The sequence below is a fragment of the Mesoplodon mirus genome (assembly GCF_964341445.2).
Source record: "Mesoplodon mirus genome assembly, chromosome: 19".
Lineage (NCBI taxonomy): Eukaryota > Metazoa > Chordata > Mammalia > Artiodactyla > Ziphiidae > Mesoplodon > Mesoplodon mirus.
The window spans coordinates 18,351,624-18,378,342 of NC_138995.1; the positions used below are offsets into that span (position 1 = coordinate 18,351,624).

A 26,719-nucleotide genomic window follows, 5' to 3' on the forward strand; every position below is an offset into this window, starting at 1 on the left:
CACAAATCAAGCCTCGGAAAATTTAAGAAAATTGAAATTGTATCAAGCATCTTTTCTGACCACAACACTATGAGATTGTAAATCAATTACAGGAAAAAACTGTAAAAAACACAAATACATGGAGGCTAAACAGTGTGCTACTAAATAACCAAGAGATCACTGAAGAAGTCAAAGAAGAAATTTTAAAAATACATAGAAACAAATGACAACGAAAACATGACGATCCAAAACCTATGGGACGCGGCAAAAGCAGTTCTAAGAGGGGAGTTTATAGCAATTCAGTCTCACCCCAAGAAACAAGAAAGGGGCTTCCCTGGTGGTGCAGTGGTTAAGAATCCTCCTGCCAATGCAGGGGACACAGGTACGATCCCTGGTCCAGGAAGAACCCACATGCCACGGAGCCACTAAGCCCATGTGCCACAACTACTGAACCTGCGCTCTAGAGCCCACGAGCCACAACTGCTGAAGTCCATGCACCTAGAGCCCATGCTCTGCAACAAGAGAAGCCACCACAATGAGAAGACAACGCACTGCAACGAAGAGTAGCCCCTGCTTGCTGCAACTAGAGAAAGTCTGCATGCAGCAATGAAGACCCAACACAGCCAAAAAAATAATAAAATAAGTTTTTTTAAAAAAGGAAACAAGAAAAATCTCAAATAAACAATCTAACCCTACACTAAAAACAACTGAGAAAGAAGAACAAAGAAAACCCAAAGTCAGTAGAAGGAAAGAAATCATAAAGATCAGAGCAGAAGTAAATGAAATAGAAATGAAGAAAATAGCAAAGATCAATAAAACTAAAAGCTGGTTCTTTGAGAAGATAAACAAAATTGATAAACCCTTAGCCAGACTCATCAAGAAAAAAAGGGAGAGGACACAAATCAATAAAATTAGAAATGAAAAAGGAGAAATCACAACTGACACTGCAGAAATACAAAGGTTTATAAGAGACTACTACAAACAACTATATGCCAATAAAATGGACAACCATGTAGAAATGGACAAATTCTTGGAAAGGTACAATTTTTCAAGACTGAATCAGGAAGAATTAGAAAATATAAACAGGCCTATCACAAGTAATGAAATTGAAACCATAATTAAAAATCTTCCAACAAACAAAAGTCCAGGACCAGATGGCTTCACAGGTGAATTCTACCAAACATTTAGAGAAGAGCTAACACCGATCCTTCTCAAACTCTTCCAAAAAATTGCAGAGGGAGAAACACTCCCAAATTCATTCTACAAAGCCACCATCACCCTGATACCAAAACCAGAAAAAGATATCACAAAAAAAGAAAATTATAGACCAATATCACTGATGAACATGGATGCAAAAATCCTGAACAAAATACAAGCAAACAGAATCCAACAGCACATTAAAAGGATCATACACCATGATCAAGTGGGATTTATCCCACGGATGCAAGGATTCTTCAATATATGCAAATCAATCAATGTGATACACCACATTAACAAATTAAGGAATAAAAACCATATGATCATCTCAATAGATGCAGAAAAAGCTTTTGACAAAATTCAACACCCATTTATGATAAAAACTCTGCACAAAATGGGCATAGAGGGAAACTACCTCAACATAAAGGCCATATATGACAAACCCACAGCAAGCGGGTGGGTTTGTCATTGGTGAAAAACTGAAAGCATTGCCACTAGGATCAGGAACAAGACAAAGATGTCCACTCTCACCACTCTTACTCAACATAGTTTTGGAAGTCCTAGCCACAGAAATCAGGGAAGAAAAAGAAATAAAAGGAATACAAATTGGAAAAGAAGAAGTAAAACTGTCACTACTTGCCGACTACATGATACTATACATAGAAAATCCTAAAGATGCCACCAGAAAACTACTAGAACTAATCAATGAATTTGGTAAGGTTGCAGGATACAAAATTAATGCACAGAAATCTCTGGCATTCCTATACACCAACGATGAAAAATCAGAAAGAGAAATTAAGGAAACACTCCCATTTACCACTGCAACAAAAAGAATAAAATACCTAGGAATAAACCTGCCTAAGGAGGCTAAAGACTTGTACTCTGAAAACTATAAAACACTGATGAAAGAAATCAAAGATGACATAAACAGATGGAGAAATATACTATGTTCTTGGATTGGAAGAATCAATATTGTGAAAATGACTCTACTACCCAAAGCAATCTACAGATTCAATGCAAACCCTACCAAACTAGCAATGGCATTCTTCACAGAATTAGAACAAAAAATCTTACAATTCGTATAGAAACACAAAAGACCCCGAATAGTAAAAGCAATCTTGAGAAAGAAAAACAGAGTTGGAGGAATCAGGCTCCCTGACTTCAAACTATACTACAAAGCTACAGTAATCAAGACAGTATGGTACTGGCACAAAAACAGAAATATAGATCAATGGGACAGGATAGAATGCCCAGAGATAAACCCATGCACATATGTGCACCTAATTTATGACAAAGGAGGCAAGAACATACAATGGAGAAAAGACAGCCTCTTCATTAAATGGTGCTGGGAAAACTGGACAGCTACACGTAAAAGAATGAAATTAGAACATTACCTAACACCATACACAAAAATAAACTCCAAATGGATTAAAAACTTAAATGTAAGACCAGACACTATAAAACTTTCAGAGGAAAACATAGGAAAAACACTCTTTCACATAAGCCACAGAAAGATCTTTTTTGACCCCTCTCCTAGAGTAACATAAATAAAAACAGAAATAAACAAATGGGACTTAATTAAACTTAAAAGCTCTTGCACAGCAAAGAAAACCATAAACAAGACAAAAAGACGACCATCAGAATGGGAGAAAATATTTGCAAATGAAACAACAGACAAAGGATTAATCGCCAAAATATACAAACAGCTCATGGAGCTCAATATCCAAAAAACAAACAATCCAGTTAAAAAATGGGCGGAAGACCTAAATAGACATTTCACCAAGGAAGACATACAGATGGCCAAGAGACACATGAAAAGATGCTCAACATCACTAATTATTAGAGAAATGCAAATCAAAACTACAATGAGGTATCACCTTATGCTGGTCAGAATGGCCATTATCAAAAAAGCTAGAAACAATAATGCTGGAAGGGGTGTGGTGAAAAGGGAGCCCTCCTACACTGTTGGTGGGAGTGTAAACTGATACAACCACTATGGAAAACAGTATGGAGGTTCCTTAAAAAAGTAAAACTAGAACTACCATATGACCCAGCAATCCCACTACTGGACATATACCCTGAGAAAACCATAATTCAAAAAGAGACACGTACCACAATGTTCATTGCAGGACTACTTACAATAGCCAGGACATGGAACCAACCTAAATGTCCATCGACAGATGAACGGATAAAGAAGATGTGATATATATATATATATACACTGGAATATTACTCAGCCATAAAAAGAAATTGAGTTATTTGTAGTGAGGTGGATGGACCTAGAGTCTGTCATACAGAGTGAAGTAAATCAAAACGAGAAAAACAAATACCGTATGTTAACACATATATGTGGAATCTAAACAACAACAAAAATGGTACTGATGAACCTAGTTGCATGGTGCAGGACAGGAATAAAGAGGTAGACAGAGAGAATGGACTTGATGACATGGGGTGGGAGAATGAAGCTGGGGCGAAGTGAGAGTAGCGTCGACATACATACACTACCGAATGTAAAATAGTTGGCTGGTGGGAAGCAGCCGCATAGCACAGGGAGGTTGGCTCGGTGCTTTGCGATGACCTAGAGGGATGGGATAGGGAGGATGCGGGGGTGCTCAAGAGGGAGGGGATATGGGGACATATGTATGAATATGGATGATTTGCTTTGTTGTGCAACAGAAACTAACATGGTATTGTGAAGCAATTATACTCCAATAAAGATCTATTAAAAAAGGAAAAAAAACAGTCTTATCTGAACTTACTATTTTCCAGAATGTCTAATCCAGAACCTATCAATCAAAACCAGAAAGAACAACTTCAGGATCTCCCTTTGGATATAAAACCCAGGCCTGAGAAGATGGAAGTGTCCAAACAGAAGAATCCAGGAACCATTCTGTCAGAGATGCAAACAATTCTCTTGATTCCCAATTTCCACCTGGACCCCACTAACCTGCATTCTGTAGGCCCTGCAACAGCCTTTAGTTTCACACCCTTATACACAGTAGCTGAGAACACCAAAGCCGATTTATATGCCCTCCTCAACAGCAAGACAAAACATCACCAACAAGTCTTTAAAAATTTAAAGAGCCTGATAAAAAGTCCTCCATTCGGCATCTGCCATGAAGGAAATCGCCTCTGGCCTGTGCCTCTGTTGGGCTCCCCCCTTTCCCAGACACCTCCTGTACAAACACCCCTCCCGATGGTTTCCCTTAAGCTGCTTGCAGGAGGATGCTACGGCACCTTGCTGGGGGAGCTGGAGGAAGGGGAACCCCTTAAATTCCGATGAGCGAAACTAAGGAGTTGTTCTTCGAGCACGTTAAGGATCAAAGCCTGAGATCTGAAGCTTTGGCAAGAATACAGCCACCTGTGGGCCTGGGTGGGCCCGAGCAGGGAGGCCCTGGATAGCAGTGCCAGGTGCTATGCACACTGGGCTGAGCCTGCCTGTGACAAGGCAGATGTCAGGACTGGCCCGGGAAGATGAGGTCCCCAAGCGGATGCTGCAGAAAAGGAAGGATTTGGAACCATTGTAATTAATACAGGAATTCGGGTTGGGGCTGGGGAGGCAGTAAAGAATAAGGAAGAAAAAAACACTTATATTCTCACCAAACCAAATTAACCAAAGTTGGCATTTTAACTTCTTTGCTTCTAGTCTTTTTCCTATGCATAACTTAAAAAAAATTATACAACTAGTGTCTTTTTGTATAATAAGAAAAAAGAACATTGTGATTAAAGCAAAAATCCTTCTTGGACTTCCCTGGTGGTGCAGTGGTTAAGAATTCACCTGCCAATGCAGGAGACACGGGTTCAAGCCCTGGACCAGGAAGATGCCACATGCCATGGAGCAACTAAGCCCGTGCACCACAACTACTGAGGCTGCATTCTAGAGCCCACAAGCCACAACTTAGCCCATGAGCCATAACTACTGAGCCCACGTGCATAGAGCCCATGCTCCGCAACAAGAGAAGCCACCGCAATGAGAAGCCTGTGCACCGCAACGAAGAGTAGCCCCCACTCGCCGCAACTACAGCAAGCCCGCATGCACAGCAATGAAGACCCAACGCAGCCAAAAAAATAAATTTATTAAAAAAAGCAAAACTCCGGGCTTCCCTGGTGGCGCAGTGGTTGAGAGTCCGCCTGCCGATGCAGGGGACATGGGTTCGTGCCCCGGTCCGGGAAGATCCCACATGCCGCAGAGCGGCTGGGCCCATGAGCCATGGCTGCTGAGCCTGAGCGTCTGGAGCCTGTGCTCTGCAACGGGAGAGGCCACAACAGTGAGGGGCCCGCGTACCGCAAAAAAAAAAAAAAAAAGCAAAACTCCTTCTTGATTTCTACTTAGATGGCCATTCCCATCTTTGCCTTCAAAGAGGCAAATGCTCTGAGGTGTATTTATGTCCTCCTCCCTGTATTTTAAAAATACCTTTAGGTAAATGTTATAGTCCTATGACTTGCTTTTTCCAATACAATCATATATTTCTGAGAATTGTCCAAGTTGGTATACAGGAGATTTACTCCTTTATCGCCCCCAACATATATATATATATATATATATATATATATATATATATATATATAGTAAATTAATTAATTAATTGTTTTTTGGCTGTGTTGGGTCTTTGTTGCTGCATGCGGGCTTTCTTTAGCTGCGGCGAGTGGGGGCTACTCTTCGTTGCTGCGCCCGGGCTTCTCACTGCGGTGGCTTCTCTTGTTGCAGAGCGCGGGCTCTAGGCGAGCAAGCTCTAGAGCGCAGGTTCAGTAGTTGTGGTGCACGGGCTTAGTTGCTCCGCGGCATGTGGGATATTCCCGGACCCGGGCTCGAACCTGTGTCCCCTGCATTGGCAGGTGGATTCTTAACCTCTGCACCACCAGGGAAGTCCCTCCAACACATATATAAACCAAACTTTGTTGGTGAGCATATCAATAGCCAATACCAACAGTCAACACTTAATAGTATTCCTCTCTACCAGAAACTATTCCAAGTCCTCTCGGTGTATTAACCCCTTGAATTTTTTTTTTTTTTTTTTTTTTTTGTGGTATGCAGGCCTCTCACTGTTGTGGCCTCTCCCGTTGCGGAGCACAGGCTCCGGACGCACAGGCTCAGTGGCCATGGCTCACGGGCCAAGCCGCTCCACGGCATGTGGGATCCTCCCGAACCGGGGCACGAACTCGTGTCCCCTGCATCGGCAGGTGGACTCTCAACCACTGTGCCACCAGGGAAGCCCAACCCCTTGAATTTTTACAAGGACCTAGGAGGACATAGGGATAAGTCAGATAAATTTCTCATCAACACACAGCTGGTAAGTGGCAGGGTGGGATTTGGGGCCCAAGTCAGAGGCCCACTACACCATCAGGCTCTTACCCACTACATCATCCAGCCTGCACTTGGGTTGCTTCCTAGTTTTTTGATCATGCAAACAAGGCCTCAGTATTGTATCAGTTAGCCATTGCTGGGTAGCCAAGCATTCCTAAAACGTTGTGGCTTAAAGCAACAACAGTTTGTTATTTCTCATGATTCCGTGGGTTGACAAGATGGTTCTTCTGTTCTTACCTGGACTCACTTAGTGGCTGTAGTCAGCTGGCAGCTTGGTGGGATGGCCTACGATGGCCTCACTCACATGTCTGGAGCCTCAGTTGTGATGTCTGGCCCTCTTTTTCCAGCTGGACTTTGTCATATGATGGTGGAAATGTTCCAAGAAAGTAAGTGCAGAAGGTCTCCTGAGGCCTCCCTCAAAACTTGGCAATAGTCACTTGTGTTGCATTCTATTGGTTAAAGTGAGTCAAGAGACCAGTTCAAATTCAAAGGGTGGGAAAAGAGACCCCACATTTTTAAAGGAGGGACTGCAGAGAATTTGTGGCCATTTTTAATCCACTGAAGTAACCATCCTTATATGTATTCCTGGTGCATAGGGAGTGTGTGTGTCTCTAGATTGTGTACCAAGAAGTGGAATTGCTGGAACTGGATTTTTCAATTTCAGTTTTTTAACTACTCACAGAGTTTTTTAAATTGGTATATAATTCACATACCATAAAATTCACCATTTAAAAAATTATTTATTTATTTATATTTTTGGCTGAGTTGGATCTTGGTTGCTGTGCGCAGGCTTTCTCTAGTTGCGGCGAGCGGGGGCTACTCTTCATTGCAGTGCATGGGCTTTTCATTGCGGTGGTTTCCCTTGTTGCAGAGCACAGGCTCTAGGTGTGCGGGCTTCAGTAGTAGTGTCTGGCTTCTTAAACTTCGCATAATGTTTTCAAAGGTCATTCACATTGTAGCATGTATCAGGACGTCATTCCTTTTTTTGGCTGAATAATATACCATTTTGTTTAGCCATTCATCAGTTGATGGACATCTGTGTTGTTTCTGCTTTTGGACTACTATGAATAATGCTGCTATGAACATCCATGCACAAGTTTTTGTACAAACACATTTTCAGTTCTCTTAGATATATACCTCAGAATGGAACTGCTGGGTCATATGGTAATTCTATGTTTAATTTTTTGATGAACTGCCAAAATGTTTTCCACAATGGCTGGACTATTTTACATTTCTGCCAGCAATGAGTGAAGTTTCCAATTTCTCCATATCTTTGCCAACACTTGTTATTTTCCATTTAAAAAAAAATAGCCATCCTAGTGGGCGTGAAGTAGTATCTCATGATTTTGATCTGCATTTCCCTAATGTCTAGTGATGTTGAGCACCTTTTCATGGGCTTGCTGTCCATTTGTATGTCTTCTTCGGAGAAAAGTCTGTTTGAGTCCTTTGTCCGTTTTTTTTTTTTTTTTAAGTAATACTTGCTCATTGGTTTATTTATTTATTTATATAAATTTATTTATTTATTTGTTTTTTGGGGTTTTTTTGGCTATGTTGGGTCTTCGTTGCTGTGTGTGGGCTTTCTCCGGTTGTGGTGAGTAGGGGCTACTCTTCGTTGTGGTGCATGGACCTCTCATTGTAGTGGCTTCTCTTGTTGCAGAGCATGGGCTCTAGGCACGCGGGCTTCAGTAGTTGTGGCACGTGGGGTCAGTAGTTGTGGCTTGTGGGCTCTAGAGCTCAGGCTCAGTAGTTGTGGTGCATGGGCTTACTTGCTCTGCGGCATGTGGGATCTTCCTGGACCAGGGCTCAAACCCATGTCCCCTACATTGGCAGGTGGATTCTTAACCACTGTGCCACCAGGGAAGCCCCTTTGTCCAGTTTTAAAATGGGTATTTGTCTTTTTATTGGTGAGTTGTAAGAATTCTTTATATAATCTAGACCCTAATCAGATATATGATGTTCAAATATTTTCTCCCATTCCATGGGATGTCTTTTTGTTTTCACAATAGTGTCCTTTAAAGCACAAAAGTTTTTATTTTGATGAAGTCCAATTTATCTATTTTTTTCTTTGGTTGCCCATGCCTTTGGTGTCATATCTAAGAAATTGTTGCCTAATCCAAGGTCATGAAGATTTACACCTATGTTTTCTTCTAAGAGTTTTACAGTTTTAGCTCTTACATTTAGGTATTCAATCCATTTTGATTTCGTTTCTGTAGATGGTGTGAGATAAGAGTTCAGCTTCATTCTTTTAGATATTCTGTTGTCCCAGTACCATTTGTGGAAAAGACTATTCTTTCCCCATTGAGTGGTCTTGGGACCTTTGTTGAAAATCAGTTGCTACCATTATAATATCAAATAGTAAGAATGATAGCATCCTTGCCTTGCTCCTGGTTTGGGAATAGTTCTATTGTTTCACTATTAAGTTTTGTTTCAAGACTTCCCTGGTGGCACAGAGGTTAAGAATCTGCCTGCCAATGCAGGGGACACAGGTTTGAGCCCTGGTCCAAGAAGATCCCACACGCCGAGGAGCAACTAAGACTGTGTGCCACAACTACTGAGCCTGCTCACCTAGAGCCCGTGCTCTGGAATAAGAGAAGCCACCGCAATGAGAAGCCCGTGCACCGCAACGAAGAGTAGCCCCTGCTCGCCGCAACTAAAGAAAGCCCAGGCGCAGAAACAAAGACCCAACACAGCCAAAAATAAATAATAAATAAATTTTTTAAAAAAAGTTTTGTTTCATATGGGGAGATATATCAAGAACAGGAATTTCCCTTTAGTTCTGGTTTACTACCGTTTAATCATAAATAAGTATGAGTTTTAGGGCTTCCCTGGTGGTGCAGTGGTTGAGAGTCCGCCTGCCAATGCAGGGGACACGGGTTCGTGCCCCGGTCTGGGAGGATCCCACATGCCGCGGAGCTGCTAGGCCTGTGAGCCACGGCCACTGGGCCTACGCGTCCGGAGCCTGTGCTCCGCAATGGGAGAGGCCACAACAGTGAGAGGCCCGCGTAAAAAAAAAAAAAAGTATGAGTTTTATCATCTACTTTTTCATGCCAGTATTGAGATGATCACATTTTTCTCCTTTAACCACACAGTGTGGTATATTACATAAATAGATTTTTTTGCTGTTGAAATGCCCCTGCATTCCTGGGATAATCAATTGCAGTTATTTTCTGCTTTGAGTTCCTTTTCTAGTTCCCTGTCTTAGAATATGCTTTGGAGCGGCAATGGCATTTCCTGTCTGGGGTCCTCATCAAAAGCTCCAGTTTCTTAGCTGAATGTTCTCCTAGGAGCTTCCGGAAGCTTGGATTTGCTCATTAGTGACTCGGGGTTGGGGGGTGGCAAAGAGGCTCAAGGGCAAAGCCAGTGCTTTAGGCTGTGTGAGTATTTGCTACAGAGGAGCCAGGTGGGGGCAAGTAGCAGTCTCCCAAAGTCACCTACTCTTGTCCTTAAGCAACAGAATTCAAATTTTCTATCCTTATCTGTAAAGTTTATTCTGTCTCATAAACAATTTTTCCTGTGAAAAGTATGACTTTAACCATTCTGGGACTTCCCTGGTGGCGCAGTGGTTAAGAACCCACCTGCCAATGCAGGGGACACGGGTTCAAGCCCTGGCCTGGGAAGATCCCACATGCCGTGGAGCAGCTAAGCCTGTGCACCACAACTACTGAGCCTGTACTGTACAGCCTGCGAGCCACAACTATTGAGCCCGTGTGCCACAACTACTGAAGCCCGCGCACCCTAGGGCCCACATGCCGCAACTACTGAGCCCGCGTGCTGCAACTACTGAAGCCCACGCGCCTAGAGCCCGTGCTCCACAAGAGAAGCCACTGCACTGAGAAGCCCGTGCACCTCAACGAAGAGTAGCCCCCACTTGCCACAACTAAAGAAAGCCCGCGCACAGCAACAAAGGCCTCACACAGCCAAAATAAATAAATAAAATAAAAAAGGTAATTAAAAAAAATCATTCTGTGTTTTGAGCGCTTTCTATATGCTAGGCCCTGTGCTCAGTGCTCTTTACACATTATTAACAATAATTCCAGCTACCATTTACTGATCCTTTACTTAGTTCTAGGCACCATACTAATTGTTCTACAAAAGTATTGCATTTAATCCTCTTAACCTCCCTATGGGGTAGATATTATCATCTCTTATTTACAGATGAGGAGACTGAGGCTGAGAGAGGCTAACTTGCCAATGGTCATAAGACAGAGCGGAGGTTCAAAATCAGTTTGTCCCATTGCAGAGCCTGTGCCCTTAACCACCGCTGTACATGCTATGGGTAATTAATTAGCTTTGTCAGCCCAAACTCCCATGATCAGTATTAAGTACTGACAGTTCCCTGTGACCAGCGCGTGACGGAGCATTGCCAAGTGTGATTGGCTGGAGTCATTTGTGGTCTGATTGGTCTCAGTGTCAGGCCGTGACACTTGCTCACATGAGGTGGTCTGCAGTAACAGCTCCCTTAGGGAAATCAGTGTGGGCATTTTCAAAAAAGCTTTTAAAAAATAACAGCTTTGAGATGTAATTCCCCAACTTAAAGTGCACAATTCAGGAAATTCCCTGGTGGTCCAGTGGTTGGGACTCTGCACTTTCACTGCCAGGGCCCAGGTTCGATCCCTGGTCTGGGAACTAGATCCCACAAGCCATGAGGCACAGCCAATAAAATAAAATAAAAGGTTTAAAAATAAACTAATGAAGTACACAATTCAATATTTTTTGTATAGTCTCAGACTTGAATAATCACCATAATCAATTTTAGAACATTTTCATCACCCCCAAAAAGAAGCTCTGAACACATCAGTAGTTATTCCTCATTTTCTCCCAAACTCCCCACTTCCAGGCAACCATCAATCTGCCTCTGTCTCTACAGATTTGCCTATCCTGGATATTTCATATAAATGGAATTATATAATATGTGGCCTTTAGTAACTGGTTTATTTCATTTTGAATAATGTTTTCAAGGTATATCCATGTTATAGCATATGCCAGTACTTCATTTCTTTTTATTTGCAAGTAATACTCCATTGTATGGATACACCACATTTTGTTTATCCTTTCCTCAGTTGACGGATACTTTTTGGCTATTGTGACTAATACTGCTATGGATATATAGAGAGACGTTTTTAGGTGCACATGTTTTCAATTCTCATGCTTCATTTTTTATGTGGCATTATTTATTTTAAGGCAATCTTTGCCCATATCCAATTCAACCTTTTACAACTGAAAATGCTCAAGAACCACCCATTTTAATGAACAGCTGAAAAATGTGCTGGCAGTGGGTTCACTTACCAACTACAAGTATGTGAATGAGGTGGAAATGGTTTCCCAAGCAGGGATCACCTGTCCTGCGTTCAGGGGCTGTTAACTGCACCGTGGATTAAGTCAGACCCTGGCACACCAGAGGCCCAGTTACCTTTGAGGTAGAACCCCCTCTGGCCCTTGTAGCTCATCCTAGCGATTCCAGAGTTAGGCTTCGTTCTGCTCCTGCTGCAATCCTCCCCATCTCACTAACGGAAATTCCGTGCAGGTGCTCAGGCCATAAACTTTGAGGTGATCCCTCTCCCCTCTTTTCTTTCTCTCACATATCAATCCAGCAAATCCTGTTGGTTCTACCTTCAAATTATGTCTAGAATCTGACCCCCTTTCACCCTGGATTATGGCAATGGTCTCCACTGGCTCCCTGCTTCTGCCTGTCCCCAATCTGTTCTCTCCACGGCAGCCAGATGACATCACTGCTCCTCTGCTCAAAACCCTCCTATGGTGTCCATCCTCCTCAGTCCCTGCAAATGATTACAAGGCTCCATGAGCTCTGACCCCCATTACCTCTCAGATTTCTTCTCCTACTTCCACCTCATTCATTCCTTTAGCAGCCAGGACTTGAAACTGTTCCTCAAGCTTGCCAAGTATACTCCTGTCACAGGACCTTTGGCCATGCCGCTCCCGCTGCCTGTCACAGATCACATTTCTCCCTCAGATAGCCACAGGGCTCCCTCCCTCATGTCCTTCAAATCTTAGCTCAACTTCCACTGAGGCCTTCCCTGATTCCCTATTGAAAGCTGCACCCCCATCACACACTACTTTCCAACTCCCTCACCCTGCTTTATTTTTTACCTTTGCACTTCCCACTTTCTAATATAATATATCTTTTTATTTATTTTGATTTTTAAATTTTATTTATTTATTTCATCACACTGTGTCTTAGTTGTGGCAGGCGGGCCCCTTAGTTGCGGCACATAGGTTCCTTAGCTGTGGCATGCAAACTCTTAGTTGCAGCATGCGGGATCTAGTTCCATGGCCAGGGATCGAACCTGGGCCCCCTGAATTGGGAGCACAGAGTCTTAACCACTGCGCCATCAGGCATGTCCCCTATATACATTTTTAAAAATGTTTACTGTTCTTCCTTCCTCCTACACTGCCATCCCCACCCCTGCCATGTCAGCACAAGGAGGGCAGAGATTTTTGAGTGTTTTGTTCCAGAGTATGGAACAGTGCCTGGCATGTAGCAGATGCTCAATAGATATTTAACCAAGCTGCATGGTTGGCTCAGCCCATCCCAAGTTGCTCCCTTTCCTCCACTTCTCTCTCCTGATGCAAATAGGACTTGGGCACACTCTGGTTCTTTGCTCCCTGCCCCAAAATCTCAGGCCAACTAATCTCTGACATGGAAGTAGCGTCTGAAAGTTCCTTTCAAGCTGCACTTTGGGTTAACATTGACATTCGAAAAGCCTCACATTTGTGTTTATCATCTGCCTCTCCTGTGGGCATGCCAGGTACACAAGAGTGACTAAGACTATCATATCCAGAGCCTCTTTCTGAGGAAAAGGCCCTGGAGTTCTTTCTGCATAAATTTCTGTGGACTAGAACTTGGGCTCATTCATTCATTCACAGGCAGATCCACGTTTCAGGGGGCTGAACAAGGTACAACTGGGGAGGTCTCCTTAAGGAAAAAAAAAAACCTCACAAAACTTCAAGTAAAATAATTAGATACCTAAATTAGTATTTATTTAGAATAAGAAAATAAATCACTACAAACCACAAATTTAAAAAAAGTGATAAATACCACAAACATTCAGAAAATATTATTTTTATTAATTGATGGTGTCGACACCTTTCTCTGATACCTTTTTTCATGCATTTTTTGGCTGCAAACTCTTCAGTCATCTCTTCATATGACAATGATTTTATAATGCTCCCTGTTGAGTTTCCTTCTCATTTTTGATGAGTGAAGTTTTATTCTTTTACATATATTAAAAGTTTTAAATGTATTTTATAATTAAAAAACGAGTAAAATTTTAGAGCTTCCCTTGTGGCGCAGTGGTTAAGAATCTGCCTGCCAATGCAGGGGACAGGGGTTCAAGCCCTGGTCCGGGAAGATCCCACATGCCGTGGAGCAACTAAGCCTGTGCACCACAGCTACTGAGCCTGTGCTCTAGAGCTTATAAGCCACAACTACTGAGCCCGCGTGCCACAACTACTGAAGCCCACACTCCTAGAGCCTGTGCTCCACAAGACAAGCCACCGCAATGAGAAGCCTGCACGCTGCAACGAAAGAGTAGCCCCTGCTCACCGCAACTAGAGAAGGCCCACACACAGCAACGAAGACCCAACACAGCCAAAAATTAATTAATTAATTAATTAATTTTTAAAAATGAGTAAAATTTTAGATTGTCAAACTTGGGAAAATGCCTACCAGATTTCTTTCATATGTAAGATGAATAATTTCAGGGCACTTTGCATTTTCTTGTGCAGTGACTAATCTTTTTCTTTTTTTTTCAATCAATTTTAATCAAGTTAATAGTAATCAGTAACGGTGCAATTACACAAAAAGCCCTATATTTTACATGTTTAAATTGTTTTTCATTGTCTTTACTTGTAAGGTATCGAAGGTGGGACCTACTCCTGAATCTTCTTTCTAGTGGTGGAATAAGGTATATATTGTTGTGGAGTGCCACTCATGTTGAATTTATGGTTTGTCCAAATGAATGTACAAGCAATAGGTGGTTTTGTTGTTGGAGGATCATCAGTCATACAGTGAAGTCAATGATACCATTCAGGGGGCACCATGCTTCCATCCACATCCCAGAATATGGTTTTGCCATTCATTTCAGTAATATATATAAACCACTGGTGGTAGCAAAAAAACTGCTTGCTGTCTTCATAGTATTTATTTCCATTTTTGTCTTCCCCCACTAATGTACCAACCCTCACATCATTTGTCCTGAAGAAAATCTGTAGATAGCCATGGAGGCTGCCCTGGCCACTGACCTGCTGCAGTCCACGCTTAGTGACTTAATCTTTGAATTGATTATACTCATCATTAACCAGTTGAACACTGATGTCCTCATACGCATGTTATAAATTTTAGGTTATTTTCATCAATGTCTGTCTATTATGTCAAACAGCAAGAGATTTAAACACAGAAACTCCGATAAATTTTATTTCACCAGATCCTCATAAAAAAGAGAAATGTATGGTGTATTTGTATGTATATGCTGTGTATCTGTTCATTATTATTGTGTAACAAACTGCCCCAAAATCCAGTTCTTAAAACAACAAATTGGGCTTCCCTGGTGGCGCAGTGGTTGAGAGTCCGCCTGCCGATGCAGGGGACACAGGTTCGTGCCCCAGTCCGGGAAGATCCCACATGCCGCGGAGCGGCTGGGCCCGTGAGCCATGGCTGCTGAGCCTGCACGTCTGGAGCCTGTGCTTCGCAACAGGAGAGACCACAACAATGAGAGGCCCACATACCGCAAAAACAAAACAAAACAAAAAAAACCAACAAATATTTTATTCACTTATGTTTCTGTGGGTCAGCAATATAGACCAGGATCAGGTGGATGGTTCTTCTGCTAGGGGTCAGTCATGTAGCGATAGTCGTCTTGTGGCTGGACTGAGGCTGGATGGACTGAGATGGCCTCACTCTTATGTCTGGTGGTTGGTGTTGGCTCTTGGTTGGGTTCCTCTCTCCATGGGGTCTCTTATCCTCAGGAAAGCTGGTTTGGGCTTCTTTATACAGCAATGGGAGAGCTTCTTTATACAGTAAAGGCTGAGAGCAGAAGCTGCAAGGCCTCTTGAGGTCTAGGCTTGAAACTCCCACATCATTTCTGCCACATTCTATTAGTCAGAGCAAGTCACAAGGCCAGCCCCAGACAAGAGATGGGGACAGACTCCACATCTTGAGGGAAAGAGCAACCATGTCACACTGCAAAAGGCATTTGTGTGGTGACACGAAGAATTACTGTGAACATCTTTCCAAATGATCTACTACACATTGCGTTATTGAGTATATTCTTGACAGGAAAGCACTTCTGTTTTGACTACACAGTGATGAGAACTAAAATTGTCTGCTTACCATTTTATACGTCTGATGAATGGAAGAATTTCCCACAGACTAGCTTCTGCTTCTCTACATTTGAAATCTTGTTTTCTCTACCACCACATACTTCTAGTGCCAGATGCCAAAGGATTTGCTCATATCGCAATAGGACCTCTGGCCTTGCAACCTTACATTACAACATTGGGCAGCTGTAGTATTTCTGGAAACCACTACTGTACCAGGAAGGCTAACACTAACTTAACTATACATGGAAGTTACTACAAACCACATAAACGTATCTCACTAAACGCAACTCAACTTCCTCTTAGTGACTATATCCCCCAGATGCCCAGGTCTATGCCAATGCCACCCAACAGGAGCAACAGTACAACAGAGGCGAAGTCAGAGTGGAAAGAAACAGAAAACTTAACCAATTACAGTTAAAATATCTTACTTTTGTAAATTTTCAAAAAAAACATATGACCATGTGAACAGGTCACTAGGGCCCTTTCCTGGGTCTTAGGAGGGGCTTGCATTAGTGGGCTTGAATTTAAGCTTCATTAGTTTCTTGGTAAATACCTGTGGTAGGCAAGATAATCACCCCTCCAAAGATGTTTACATCCTAATCCCTGGAACCTGTGACTATGTTACTTTTCAAGGCAAAAGGGACTTTGCAGATGTGATTAAATTAAGGATATTAAGAAGGTAAGATTATCCTAGATTATCTGGGTCAGCCCAATGTAATCACAAGGGTCTTTATTCATGAAAGAGGGAGGGCCTGAGATGGAGAAGGAGATGTGATGATGGAAGCCATCAGAATGATGCCCTGTGAGGAAGACTCAATCAATCATTGCTGGCTTTGAGGATGGAAGGCAGTCATCATGCAAAGAATGTGGGCAGCCTCTAGAAGCTGGACAAAGTAAGGAGATGAGTTCTCCCTGATAGCTTCTCTGGCAAGAATGCAGCCCTGCCAACACCTTGATTTTAGCCAGGTGAGACATGTTTTTTTTTGGACTTCTGATCTCCTGAACTCTAAAATAATAAATTTGTTCTAAGTCACCAAGTTTGTAGTAACTTGTTACAGAAGCAACAGAAAACTAATACAATACACTTCTGCTTTCATTCATTTAGCAAAACTATATCGAATACATTCTATTTGATGGGTAATAGGCACCGGAGATCATGGAGTGAATAACCAGATGAAGTCCCCGTCCTCATGGAGTTTATATTTTAATAGGAGAAAACAGATAAAAAACAAACAAAGAAAAATGTAATATGTCAGGTGGTGTTGACTGCTGTGGAGGAGTCCAAAACAGGGTAAGAGAGCTAGAAATTGATGGAGCTTGGGGTTTGGGTGGGGATGGAGTAGTGGGCTCTAGATGACCAGGGAAGGCTTCTTCAATAAAGTGACATCTGAGCAGACACGTGAAGTGAGTTATGTGAGTCTCTGGGGAAGACTATTTACACAGAGGGGAGAGTAAGTGCAAAGGGCTTGAGATAGGAAGCCAATTCGTTTATTTAAGGGACAGAAAAGAGGCTACAGTGGCTGAAACAGGGTGAACAAGGGGGAGAGAGAAGAGGGCCAAATCATGTGGGGTCTTGAGGCCACAGTAAAGATTTTAACTTTTACTCTGAGTGAAATGTGAAGTCCCTGGAGTCCTTTGAGCAGAGGAGTGATGGGATTTGACTTAAACTCTAAAAGGATCGCTCACTGCTGGCTGGAGAACACAGTGGAGGGGAGCCAGGATGGAAGCAGAGAGACCAAGGTGGAGGCCCCTGCAGTAATCCAGGCAAGAGATGATGCAGTTTGGCGCAGTGTGGTAGCAACGGAGGTGGTAAGTATAGGCGTCTGGATACATTTTGAAGGTAATGATATATAATTTGCTGAAAGATTAGATAAGAAAAAGGGAGGAGTCAAGGAACTCCAAGTTTTTTGGCGTGAGCAATTGGAAGAACGGAGGTGACATTTACAGAGATGAAGGCTGTGAAGGGGAAGGTATAGTGGCAAGAGCAGTGTTTCAGTATCTATTGCAGCAAAAAAAAAAAAAAAAAAAGCGCAAACTTAGTAGTTTAACAACAATTTATGATTTCTCTTGACGACATGGGTTGGCAATCTGGCAGTTCTGCTGATCTTGCCTGGGATCAGTCAAGTGGTTGAGTTATCTGATAGCCCGTTTGGGGCTGGAAGGTCCAAGACGGCCTCCTCTACATGGCTGGAGCCAGGACCAGCTGCTGGCTGGGGTGCCTCACTCGGCTCTCCACACGGGCTCTCATTTTTAGTGAGGCCAGCCTGGACTTCTTTGCCATGGTGGCCTCCATGTTCCAGAATGGGAGAGTAAAAGCTGCAAAGCCTCTTACGGCTTAGGTTCTGGAATTCATACTCCATCACTGTCTACTGATCAAAGCCAAGGTACTAGGCCAGCCCAGGTTCAGGGGTGGGGAGTGTGTGTGAAGAAATTAATGCTCACACTGCAAACAGGCCCGGACACAAGGGAGGTGTGATTCACTGGGACTATTATTATAACAACTACTACAGTGAGGAATTAGTTTGTAGGCACATTAAGCCTGAGATACCTCTTAGACATCTGGGTGGAGATGTCGAGTAGGCAGTTGGATAAATGAGTCTGGAATAGAGGAGATAGGTTCAGGCTAGGGATAGTATAAATTTGGGAATAATCCTATAGTAATCGGATCCATGAAACTGCAGGAGATAAACAAGAGGGGGAGTGTAGATAGAGAAAATGTTTTAAGAACTAAGTCCTGATGCATTTCAACCTTAAGAGATGAGAGACCAACAAAGATGGACAGATGAGAGACCAACAAAGTCGACTAAGGAGATAAGAGAAAATGGAGGAGAGAGTGCCATTCTGGAATTAAGGAAATAAAGTTTTGTAAGGAGCAAGGAGTAACTTAATGGAGTCAAATTCTGCAGCTGACAGACTGAACAAGATTAGGACTGATAAATGACCACTCCATTTCCTACAGTGGAAATCACTGGTGAGCTTTATAAGAGACATTCTGGCGAACTGCTGGGGCAAAAGCTTAATTGCAGTTGGTAAAAGAAAAGATGGGACACATGGAGACACATGTTCAGACAAGCTTTTCAGGAGTTCTGCTGGGAAAGGGAGCAGAGAAATGAGATAAAAGCAAGAGGGAGATGTAGGGTCAAGATAGGAATTTTTTCCCAACATTTTATTAATGAAAAATTTCAAACACACCAAAAAGTTGAAAGAATTTTATACATTGAACACACAGACCCACCACCTGGATTCTTCTGCTAACACTTTCCTATACTTGCTTTATCACATATATGTCCATCTATCTATCTATCCAGCCCCAAGATAGGTTTTAATTGTTTTTTAACACTGACACATTACAGCAAGACTGAAGGTTTCTGGGAAAATTCAGTGGGTGGAGCAGACTGATGATGCAGGAGCAAGTTAGGGGAAGGATTATGAACACAACGGCCTGAGTGGGAAAGAAGGGCTGGGATCTAGCGTTAAGTAAGCGGTTGGCCTTCAAAAAGGAGCACAGACAGAACAGTTATTGTTACAGGAATGAAGGCAGGGCACAGGGGCATAGATGCTGGAAAGGAGGTGCGTGAGGGTGTGGGAGCTTGTGGAAGTTCTCTTCTAATGAAGTCATCAACTGAAAGTGAACACAGGGGGCAGAGGAAGTGTTGTGGATTAGAAGAGAAAGGAAGGGGCTTCCCTGGTGGCACAGTGGTTAAGAATCCGCCTACCAATGCAGGAGACACGGGTTTGAGCCCTGGTCCGGTAAGATCCCACATGCCACGGAGCAACTAAGCCCACATGCCACAACTGCTGAACCTGCACTCTAGAGCCCACGAGCCACAACTACTGAGCCTGCGTGCCACAACTACTGAAGCCCGCGCATGTAGAGCCCGTGCTCCGCAACAAGAGAAGCCACCGCAATGAGAAGCCCACGCACCGCAACGAAGAGTAGCCCCCGCTCACCGCAACTAGAGAAAGCCCGCATGCAGCAACAAAGACCCAATGCAGCCAAGACAAATAAAATAAATAAATTTATATATAAAAAAAAGAACACGAGAAAGGAAAAAGGTGTGAAATAACCTTCTAGGAGAGTGGGAGGGTGAATGGTCTAAGAAATACAGGAAGATTGCCAAGCGACCCCGGGGGGGTTCCATCTGAAGTTAATGGTCAGGCATTTGAAACAAGACAAGTTTTTGAGTTTTCCTCAGCCCTATTCAGCTGCGTGGGTGCAGGGTCAAAGAGTTGGATTTAACAATTTTTTTTTCCAAGTGAATACAGCAGAGGGGCAAAGAAGTTGAGGATGTACATAAAAGAATGACAGTAATGCTGGACCATGGAATTTAAGCCACACAAAGAGGGAAGTGAGGAAATAAGGGTAAGAGACAATGGAAAGGTGGTGGGATAAATGGATGGCAGGTTCCAAAAGGGTCAAAGAATTGCTGGAGTTGGAATAGTAGAAGAGCGGGCTGGAACTGGAGGTGGCAATTAGTAAGCAGGATGCTTGAAACAGATTATGGAGGGGCTGAAACTATTGGAATGATAAGGTCAAGGCTATGGCCCATGGGAGTGAGTGGCTGAGGTGAGGTAGAGGAAAAGTTTATTGGGGGAAAAAATCAGGGAACTGAGCCGTTTTTAAAAACAGCTTTACTGAGATATACTTCGCATAGCATATAATTCATCCATTGAAAGTGTACAGTTAAATGGTTTTTAGCATATTTACAGAGTTGTGCCAATCCATCACTAAAATCAATTTTCAAACTTTTTTTTTTTTTTTTGCGGTACGCGGGCCTCTCAGTGTTGTGGCCTCTCCCGTTGCGGAGCACAGGCTCCGGACGCGCAGGCTCAGCGGCCATGGCTCACGGGCCCAGCCGCTCCGCGGCATGTGGGATCTTCCTGGACCGGGGCACGAACCCGTGTCCCCTGCATCGGCAGGCGGACTCCCAACCACTGCACCACCAGGGAAGCCCGCAAACATTTTTATTACTCCCCAAAGAAAGCCAGACCCCTTTACCATCAATTCCTATCTCCCCACATTCCCCAGCCCCAGGCAGCCACTACTTTACTTACAGTATCTATGGATTTGTCTCTGGACATTTTATATCACTGGATTTTATAATATGCAGTCCTCTGTGACTGGCTTTTTTCACTTAGCATGATGTTTTCAAGGGGCATCTTCATTGTTAATACTGGAATGATTAAACAATTATGACTTTTGGTGTTGGACAGAAGGACAGTGATCCAGAAGTTAAAAACCTTCATGGCAAGAGGAGTGACCCAGTGTCTGTAGATGTCTGCCATAAGGAGGATGGCACAGTCTGATGAAATCAGAGTCAGCTCAGAAAAAGAGAGGTTTACGCCGGGGAGTCCAATGAGAGAAGATGACAAGGCTGGCTATAAGGAACCAGAACGAGAAAGTCAAGAACCAAAGTTGTGCCTCCAGGGCTACCAGGCTCTCTCATGTCTGCCTCTCCTCTGGCCACCCTTCCCTCTCCCTCACCTCACCCGCCATGGCCTCCGAAGCTCCGACACTCCACAGCCTTTCCTTTCGCACATGTTACGTTGTCACCTAATTGACTTTATCTCCAGGTCCTAAATTTCCAGGACAGGGAGTATGACTGGCTTGACCCAGCTGGTGTCCCCCTGGATCTGTTGTCCATTCCCGGTTCAGTCAGTCATGGCCTGAGTGGTCATGGTGGGGTCAGGAGACAACACGGCAGCTCAGGCAGTGGGTTGCGATCCTCTCAGAACTGATGTGACTGAGGAGAAGGGGAGCAGCCTCACTGGCTCCCGGAGGAGCACAAACACCAGAGAAGAAGGCAGGGCAGCTGCGCTCAGACGTCCCCGGTGATGCTGCGGTGGAGCTCAGTGCTCCATGCTGCCTGCCGGATACCCTAGCCTGGGGAGCAGTTTCTGGCTCTTCCACACCTCCCCGTCCATCCCGGCAATAAACCCTCACTGCTCCCACACACTCACCTGGGCATGCAGGATTCTGCCTTGATGCCTGAGACCTGACTAATACACTCTCCTCTCACAAACCAGTGCTGGGGGATTTGCTGAGGCCCTTTCCTCTCATTTCACAGAAACTTCAGGAGAGAGAAGTTGAAGTCAGTCCAACCACAACCCTGCCAAAGCCCCTGAGCTGATTCTCATGGAGAAGACAGTGAGAGAGAGAGGAAAATAAGAAAAGAGGAAAGGACTCTCCAAATTTGGGGGGAGGGGGAGGGGTGGAGGGTTATTTTTAGACGGTATTATGATTAAAAAATAAATATACGACTCCAGCCAGTTCCAGCTTTCCACGTGGGAGAAGGGAATTGCCCAACTCCAGTCCACCCTAGCCATCATGTCCCCAACTAAGGGGGGAACAACTGAGAAGCACTTGAAGTTCACAGTCCAGATGTACTGGCTCATGGAAAGATTAAGACCTAATCATGGGACTAGGGACAGAATGCTTCTCCAAACCCCACACCCTACCACCTCATAGCCTATTTACAGGAGTTCCTTCTACACAATACATCATGTCCATATATATATATATATATATATAATATATATATATATTAATAAAGTCTCAAACTAAAAGGCAAAAACATAGTTTGAGGGACTTCCCTGGTGGCACAGTGGTTAGGAATCCATCTGCCAACGCAGGGGACATGGTTTCAACCCCTGGTCTGGGAAGATCCCACGTGCCGTGGGGCAACTAAGCCCGTGTGCCACAACTACTGAGCCCACATGCCACAACTACTGAAGCCTGCGCACCTAGAGCCCGTGCTCTGCAACAAGAAGCTACCACAATGAGAAGCTCCAAGCACCGCAATGAAGAGTAGCTCCAGCTCACCGCAACTAGAGAAAGCCCGTGCGCAGCAACGAAGACACAACGCAGCCAAAAATAAAAATTAATTAATTAAAAAAAAAGTAAATGGATGGAGAAAGATATACCATACTAACACTAATCAAAAGAAAGCAGGGGTAACTATATTGATTTTGGACTTCAGAGCGAGGAAATTTATCAGAGATAAAGAGGGGCATTGCATAATGATAAAGGGATCAATTCTCCAAGGAGATATAACAATCCTTACCATATAGATCCTAACAACAGAGCATCAAAATATGTGAGGCAAAAACTGATAGAAATGTAAAGAGAAATAGGTGAATCTACTATTATAGCTGGAGACTTCAACATTCCTCTATCAGAAATAGGTCCAGCAGGCAGAAAATCAGTAAGGACATAGTTAAACTCAGCAACACCAACAATCACCATCAATATGATAAATATCTATAGACTACTTCATCCAACAACAGCAAAATATATATTTTTCTCAAGCTCATATGAGGGCTTCCCTGGTGGTGCAGTGGTTGAGAGTCTGCCTGCCGATGCAGGGGACAGGGGCTCGTGCCCTGGTCCGGGAAGATCCCACATGCTGCGGAGCGGCTGGGCCCGTGAGCCATTGCCGCTGAGCCTGTGCGTCCGGAGCCTGTGCTCCCCAGCGGGAGAGGCCACAACAGTGAGAGGCCCGCATACCGCAAAAAAAAATAAAAAAATAAAAAAAAATAAAAAAATAAAAATTAGGGCAGAAATCAATGAAATTGAAAACTGGAAATCAATAGAGAAAATCAACAAAACTAAAAGCTGGTTCTTTGAAAAGATCAATAAAATCAATAAACTTTTAGCTAGACTAAGGAAAAAAGAGAGAATACAAGTTTCTTATATTAGAAATGAAAGAGGGGACATCACTACAGATCCCTGGGACATTAAAAATAATCAAGGAATACTATGAACGAACTCTATGTCCACAAATATGATAACCTAGATGAAATGGACCAATTCCCTGAAAGATACAATCTGTCAAAACTCACACAAGAAGAAGTGGGCAATCTGAATAGGACTATATCAATTAAAGAAATTGAGTAAATGATTAATAACCTTTCAAAACAGAAAGCATCAGACCCAGATGTATTCACTAGTGAATTCTACCAGACATTTAAGGAAAAAATTATACCAATTCACTATAATCTCTTTCAGAAGATAGAAGCAGAGAGACTACTTCCTAACTCATTCTATGGGCCAGCATTAATCTAATACCAAAACCAAAGACATTACAAGAAAAGTACAGAACAACATCTCTTAGGAACACAGACGCAAAAATCCTCAACAAAACATTAGCAAATTGAATCCAATAATGTATAAAAATTATACATCATGACCAATTGAGATTTATCCCAGGTATACAAGGCTGGTTCAACATTTGAAAAGTAATTAATGTAATCTATCACATCCACAGGTTAAAGAAGAAAAATCATATGATAATATCAGTAGATGCAGAAAAAGCATTTGACAAAATTCAACACCCATTCATGAGAAAAATTCTCTGTAAACTAGGAATAGTGGGGAACTTTTTCAACTGAATAAATAATAACCACAAATCATCTGAAGTTAACATCATGCTTCATGGTAAGAAACTTTAGGTTTTCCCACTAAGATCAGGAACAAGATAAATGTCCCCTCTTACCACTGCTTTTCAACATCATACTTGAAGTCCTAAATAATGCAATAAGACCAAAAAAAGGAAATAAAATGGATACAGATTGGGAAGGAAGAAATAAAACTGTCTTTGTTTACAGCTGACATTATCATCTATGTAGAAAATCAAGAATCAAGGAAAAAAATTCTGGAAATAATATGTGATTATAGCAAGGTTGCAGGGTACAAGGTTATTATTTTTTTTTAAGTCAATCACTTTCCTATATATCAGCAATGAACAAGGGGAATTTGAAATTAAAAACACAATACCATTTACATTAGCACCCCCCCCAAAGTGAAATACTTTGGTATGAATCTAACAAAATACGTACAAGGTCTAAAAGAGGAAAGCTACAAAATTCTGATGAAAGAAATCAAAGAGGAAGTAAATAAATGGAGAGAAATTCCATGTTCATGAATAGGAAGACTCAATATTGTCAAGGTGTCAGTTCTTCCCAACTTGATCTATTGATTCAATGCAACCCTAATCAAAGTCCCAGCAAGTTATTTTGTGAATACTAACAAACTGACTTTAAAGTTTATATGTAGAGGTGAAAGACCCAGAATGGCCAACACAATATTGAAGAAGAACAAAGTTGGAGGACTGACACTACCCAACTTGAAGACTTAACATTAACCTACAGTAATCAAGACAGTGTGGTATTAGCAAAAGCATAGACAAATAGATCAACAGAATAGAATAGACAGCCCAGAAGTACACCCACATAAATAGTCAACCAACCTTTGACAAAAGAGCAAAAGCAATACAATGGAGAAAGCAATAGTCTTTTCAACAAATGATGCTAGAACAACTGAACATCCACATTAAAAAAAAAAAGAATATAGACACAGACCTTACACTCGGCACAAAATTTAACTCAAAATGGATCACAGACCTTAAGGTAAAATGCAAAACTATAATCTAGTAGAAGACAACATATGAGAAAATCTAGATGACCTTGGTTTGGGCAATGACTTTTTAGATACAATACCAAAAGCATGATCCATGAAAGAAAGAACTGATTAGCTGGACTTTATAAAAATTAAAAACTTCTGCTCTGTGAAAGACGCCTTCAAGAAAATGAAAAGACAAGTCACAGACTATATTGCAAAAGACTTATCTGACAAAGGACTGTTATCCAAAATATACAAAGAACTCTTAAAATTCAACAACAGGAGAACAAATAACCCAATTAAGAAATGTGCAAAAGATCTGAGAAGATATACAGACAGAAAATAAGCATATGAAAAGATGTTCCACATCATATGTCATGAGGGAAATGCAAGTTAAAACAACAATGAAATACCACTACACACCTATTAGAATGGCCAAAATCCAGAATGCTGATAACACCAAATGCTGACAGGATGTGGAGCAACAGAAATTCTCATTCATGGCAGGTGGAACCCTAAGGGCAGGGGAGTCTGGGAACTGTAGAAGTCAGCTTTCCTACATCACCAACTAGAAGAGGGTGAAATGACCCAGGCTGAGAGAGCCAATCCATAGTATTCACTTCACCCTCCATAGAGGTGGTACCAAATTACACTCCCAGCAACATAGGATCTTAGCAACTCTTTGAGCTTTGTCAATTCAATAAATGAAAAACATTACCTTATCGTTTCAATTAGCATTTCTCTTATTTTTGGAGAGGTCGAGCATCCTCTCTTACAGACCATTACAGTGTGCATCTCTGTGAATAGAATTCAGTGGGAGTGCTGCCCCCTGCAGCTGTGCAACATGGTGGGCCTGTAATATAGTTACATACAATTTGAATTTCCTTCTGTGAATTCTTTAGATCCTTTGCCCACATGCTGGATTTTTTTTTCATGATATATTTAACTGGAAACATACATGGGACCTGAACATATGGCATCTTCAGTGCCAGTTTTCCAAAACTACACCTTACCTAGTGTGATGGTTAATTTTGCATCAACATGACTGGGCTAAGGGATGCCCAGATAGCTGGTAAAACATTACTTCTAGGTGTTTCTGAAAGAGATTAGCATTTGAATCAGTAGACTGAGTAAAAAAGATTGCCTTCACCAATGCTGGTGGACATTATCAAATCCATTGAGGGCCTAAATAGAACAAGAAAGCAGAGGAAGAGTGAATTTGCTTTCTGCTTGAGATGGGACATCCATCTTCTGCTGACCCTGAACACCTGAATTCCTGGTTCTCGGCCTTTGGATTTGGACTAAGAATTATACCATTGCCCCTCCCCACTCCTCCCCTTCTCAGGCCCTTGGGTTTGGACTGGAACTACATCTCTGGCTTTCCTGAGCCTCCAGCTTGCAGACAGCAGATCGTGGGACTTCTTGGCCTCCATAATCATGTGAGCCAATCTCTCATCGTAAGTCTCATTCTATACACCTATACCTATCCTATTGGTTCT

The 26,719-nt window shown here is 42.6% G+C and overlaps 1 protein-coding gene and 1 pseudogene across 3 annotated transcripts in view; both read right to left on the reverse strand.

The window, feature by feature from the left end:
• The window catches only part of CDH3 (cadherin 3), a 117,905-nt gene that overhangs the window by 58,498 nt on the left and 32,688 nt on the right, over positions 1-26,719 (reverse strand). The gene's annotated exons all lie outside the window — the stretch shown is intronic.
• LOC309795478 (NADH dehydrogenase [ubiquinone] 1 alpha subcomplex subunit 12-like) lies at positions 14,345-21,317 on the reverse strand (annotated as a pseudogene). The gene is made up of 2 exons: positions 21,311-21,317; positions 14,345-14,766 (listed from the first exon to the last, which is right to left on the reverse strand). The product of its transcript is annotated as an NADH dehydrogenase [ubiquinone] 1 alpha subcomplex subunit 12-like (transcript).